The sequence below is a fragment of the Dasypus novemcinctus genome, chromosome 8, assembly GCF_030445035.2.
Source record: "Dasypus novemcinctus isolate mDasNov1 chromosome 8, mDasNov1.1.hap2, whole genome shotgun sequence".
NCBI classification, from domain to species: domain Eukaryota; kingdom Metazoa; phylum Chordata; class Mammalia; order Cingulata; family Dasypodidae; genus Dasypus; species Dasypus novemcinctus.
In genome coordinates, this window is record NC_080680.1 from 63,521,969 (window position 1) to 63,527,485 (window position 5,517).

A 5,517-nucleotide genomic window follows, 5' to 3' on the forward strand; every position below is an offset into this window, starting at 1 on the left:
TGGTATATACACACAATGGAATACTACTCGGCTGTAAGAACAAACACACTACAAACACATGTGATAACATGGATGAATCTTGAGAACCTTATGTTGAGTGAAGCAACCCAGACATTGAAGGACAAATACTACATGACCTCGATGATATGAAATAAACAAGCTGCCCTAGATAGCAAGAGACTGAACGATAGGCTTACAGGAAATCGGAGGGTGGAGGAAGGATATGAACCGATGTCTGCAGGGGTGGAATTTAAGATGAGATGGTGGTAAGTATGAACACAAAGAAGAGATAAAAGGGGGGCAAGGGGTTGCCTTTGCTTGGGGCTTTGCGGGTTTGAGGGTGGCTGGGGAGGGACGGATGGGTAACGTTGCCCAAAAGTGGGGGGAGGGAGGGGTAGCATACGAACCAGGAGAGGGTCAGGTGTTGGTGGAGAGTAAAATGCCAAGAAAATCATATCAAAATATAATAAAGAGGGTTACCTGTTTAGAATGCTCGGAGGGGAGGGTCTGATGCAGGACGGGCTCCTGGGGAATGTCTAAATGCTCATTCTGCCAGAGTGGGTGACACCATGGGGTAGAATCCCAAGTAGTGAGAGTGGGGGTGGACCCACATCCTGGGGAGGACTAATGCCACCAAATAGAGGGAACTCTATCCCTCGAGAGAAAGGGTGGCTCCCAGGGCACTGGGGCAGATGAGCAAGTTAGGCCCTAAACACTATTCCATCTATCTCTGGAAGTGGCTCCTCAGGAAACGGAGGTTGACTGTCACTGTGGGCACCAAGGTGGAAGGGAAAATGGACGTTAAATGTGTGGAACCAAAGTAAATGGGGGGCAAGGGAGGAGTTTCTTGAGAGTACACAAGGATGGATATAAAACATGTAATATTACACCATAACATATAGGAGACGACAGACTGATAATGTAAACCATAATGTAAAACATAGGAGAACTAAAAATGTAAAGAACTGTGTATCCTAAAGTATGCACCATAATGTAAGCACAGATATTACCATGTTAGAAAGCTAATATCTCAGACTCTGTACATCACCTTAAGTAAATATGATGTGAATAGGGTGTAAGAGTATCGCTGTGGAAGGAAAAAGGTGTTGTGGTGGATGTATGGGAGTGCTGTATATTATATATATGCATTGCTGTGGTCTAGGACTCCTATGAAGAAACGCTGAATAATTAGGGGGGAGGGGGGGAAAAAAAAAAAAAAAGGATAGGATGTGGAATTTTTTCAAGTCAACATTCTTTATCTAAGTTCTTTACCTAACTTTATCCAAGTTCTTTATCTATCCTTTAAACCCATCGCTATATGCCATTCCCTAGTAAGGGACCATGACATTATATTGGGCTTCAAATTTCGGGGAGTTCTGGATCACAGAGTGTTTCAACAATGGCAATGGAGGGATACTGGTATGGGATACCAATGACAGGTGATATATGGCTGACAGGGAGCTGTACAGAACATATGTCCAGGGTGCATGGTAATGATTGGATATACTCATAGTGGCAACAATTAAAAACCACAGTAGGGGGGGTACTGGGTTCCTGGCCAGTGGTGCTCTGTCGTGGTCCCTAGGGGAGCAGCGATAGTCTCCCAGGTACAGCGGCGGGGACCGGGAGGGAGTGAGGGTTCAACAGTGAGCCCCTGATGCTAATGACTATGCTTGTGAGCTGATAAACCCAAAATAAGAACAAGGCCTAGAGCAACATTGTGCCTGGGAATTTCCTCCTGTCAGCCTTCATGTTACTCAAATGTGGCCAGTCTCGAAGCCAAACTCAGCATGTAAATGCAATGCCTTCCCCCCAGCGTGGGACATGACACCCGGGGATGAGCCTCCCTGGCAACGAGGGACCACTATCAAATACCAACTGATGATGCAACTGGAAAAGGACCTTATATGGAAGGTTCAATGCGGATCAGCAGAATATCCATGTCTACATAAAATACCATGACTTTAAAATGCTGTTTGACCTAAAGTAAGGGGGAAATGGAAAGGAGAAATGAGTTTATATGGCTACGAGTTTCTAAAAAAGAGTCTGGAGGCTGGCAGAAGGATTGCCCTCATGCACAACTGAGCAGAGTCAGAGAGACAGATAAAGCAGATACAACCCCCAGATATTGGTTCCTATGAAGGCTAAAGAGACCCATGAGAGTTATGGTCATGGCCGATGGGGTTTACTACCAGGGCAGATGGCCCCTCTCTGGAAATGGTGTTTATGTGTGATGAATCTGGACTCAGATGGGATCTCCCTTAATAAGACTTTCATACTAATCTGCTGGAGGTGCAGTTAACGTTGGGGTTTAAGATATAGTTAGGGGATTTGAATCTCTGGACTGATAATGTGATAGCCAGGTCCTGAGCCTCAACAGACTCCAGCACCTACAATCTGATTTATTGGACTTACCACACTCAGCTAAGATGGAGTTGAAGAAGGACAATCACCACACCATGGAGCCTAGAGTGATTACAACTGAAAATGGGAGGATGGCAGCCAGCATCCATGTGGAATCTGAGCCTCCTCTCGACATAGAGGTGCAATGGACACAACCAATCCAATGTCCACATAGAAGAGGTGGCATTGGATTGGGAAAAGTGGACATGGTGGACGATGGGTATGGGGAAGGGCAGGAAGAGATGAGAGGTGGGGGCGTATTTGGGACGTGGAGCTGCCCTGGATGGCGCCTCGGGGGTGATCACCGGACATCGTGGATCCTCACAGGGCCCACTGGATGGAATGGAGGAGAGTATGGGCCATGATGTGGACCATTGTCTATGAGGTGCAGAGGTGCCCAAAGATGTACTTACCAAATCCAATGGATGTGTCATGATGATGGGAACGAGTGTTGTTGGGGGGGGAGAGGGGGGGTGGGAGGGTGGGGTTGAATGGGACCTCACATATATATTTTTAATGTAATATTATTACAAAGTCAATAAAAAAAAAAGATTAAAAAAAAAAAAAAAAACAAAATATAATAAAGAGGGTTACCTGTTTAGAATGCTCGGAGGGGAGGGTCTGATGCAGGACGGACTCCTGGGGAATGTCTAAATGCTCATTCTGCCAGAGTGGGTGACACCATGGGGTAGAAACCCAAGTAGTGAGAGTGGGGGTGGACCCACATCCTGGGGAGGACTAATGCCATCAAATAGAGGGAACTGTATCCCTCGAGAGAAAGGGTGGCTCCCAGGGCATTGGGGCAGTTGAGTAAGTTAGGACCTGAACACTATTCCATCTATCTCTGGAAGTGGCTCCTCAGGAAACGGAGGTTGGCTATCACTGAGGACACCAAGGTGGAAGGGAAAATGGACGTTAAATGTGTGGAACCAAAGTAAATGGGGGGTAAGAGAGGAGTTTCTTGAGAGTACACAAGGATGGATATAAAACATGTAATATTACACTATAACATATAGGAGATGACAGACTGATAATGTAAACCATAATGTAAAACATAGGATAACTAAAAATGTAAAGAACTGTGTATCCTAAAGTATGCACCACAATGTAAGCACAGATGTCACCTTGTTAGAAAGCTAATGTCTCAGACTCTGTACATCACTTTAAGTAAATATGATATGAATAGGGCATAAGAGTATCACTGTGGAAGGGAAAAGGTTTTCTGGTGGATGTGTGGGAGTGCTGTATATTATATATATACATTGCTGTGGTCTAGGACTCCTGTGAAGAAAAGCTGAATAATTGGGGGGGGGGGGGGGGGAAAAGAAAAAAGAAAAAGATAGGATGTGGAATTTTTTCAAGTCAACATTCTTTATCTAAGTTCTTTATCTAACTTTATCCAAGTTCTTTATCTATCCTTTAAGCTCATCGCTATATGCCATTCCCTAGTAAGGGACCATGAAATTATATTGGGCTTCAAATTTCGGGGAGTTCTGGATCACAGAGTGTTTCAACAATGGCAATGGAGGGATACTGGTATGGGGTACCAATGACAGGTGATATATGGCTGACAGGGAGCTGTACAGAACATATGTCCAGGGTGCATGGTAATGATTGGATATACTCATAGTGGCAACAATTAAAAACCACAGTAGGGGGGGTACTGGGTTCCTGGCCAGTGGTGCTCTGTTGTGGTCCCTAGGGGAGCAGCGACAGTCTCCCAGGTACAGTGGCGGGGACCGGGAGGGAGTGAGGGTTCAACAGTGAGCCCCTGATGCTAATGACTATGCTTGTGAGCTGATAAACCCAAAATAAGAACAAGGCCTAGAGCAACATTGTGCCTGGGAATTTCCTCCTGTCAGCCTTCATGTTACTCAAATGTGGCCAGTCTCGAAGCCAAACTCAGCATGTAAATGCAATGCCTTCCCCCCAGTGTGGGACATGACACCCGGGGATGAGCCTCCCTGGCAACGAGGGACCACTATCAACTACCAACTGATGATGCAACTGGAAAATGACCTTATACGGAAGGTTCAATGCGGATCAGCAGAATATCCATGTCTACATAAAATACCATGACTTTAAAATGCTGTTTGACCTAAAGTAAGGGGGAAATGGAAAGGAGAAATGAGTTTATATGGCTACGAGTTTCTAAAAAAGAGTCTGGAGGCTGGCAGAAGGTTTGCCCTCATGCACAACTGAGCAGAGTCAGAGAGACAGATAAAGCAGATACAACCCCCAGATATTGGTTCCTTTGAGGGCTAAAGAGACCCACGGGAGTTATGGTCATGGCCGATGGGGTTAACTACCAGGGCAGATGGCCCCTCTTTGGAAATGGTGTTTATGTGTGATGAATCTGGACTCAGATGGGATCTCCCTTCATAAGACTTTCATGCCAATGTGCTGGAGGTGCAGTTAATGTTGGGGTTTAAGATATATTTAGGGGATTTGAATCTCTGGACTGACAATGTGATAGCCAGATCCTGAGTCTCAACAGACTCTAGCACCTACAATCTGATTTATTGGACTTACCACACTCAGCTAAGATGGAGTTGAAGAAGGACAACCACCACACCATGGAGCCTAGAGTGATTACAACTGAAAATGGGAGGATTGCATCCAGCATCCAGGTGGAATCTGACCCTCCTCTTGACATAGAGGTGCAATGGACACAACCAATCCAATGTCCACATAGAAGAGGTGGCATTGGATTGGGAAAAGTGGACATGGTGGACAATGGGTATGGGGAAAGGCAGGAAGAGATGAGAGGTGGAGGCGTCTTTGGGACATGGAGCTGCCCTGGATGGTGCTTCAGAGGTAATCACCGGACATTGTAAATCCTCACAGGGCCCACTGGATGGAATGGAGGAGAGTATGGGCCATGATGTGGACCATTGTCTATGAGGTGCAGAGGTGCCCAAAGATGTACTTACCAAATCCAATGGATGTGTCATGATGATGGGAACGAGTGTTGTTGGGGGGGGGGAGAGGGGGGGTGGGGGGATGGGGTTGAATGGGACCTCACATATATATTTCTAATGTAATATTATTACAAAGTCAATAAAAAATAAAAAAATTTAAAAAAAAAAGAAATATGAACACATGGCACCAAAT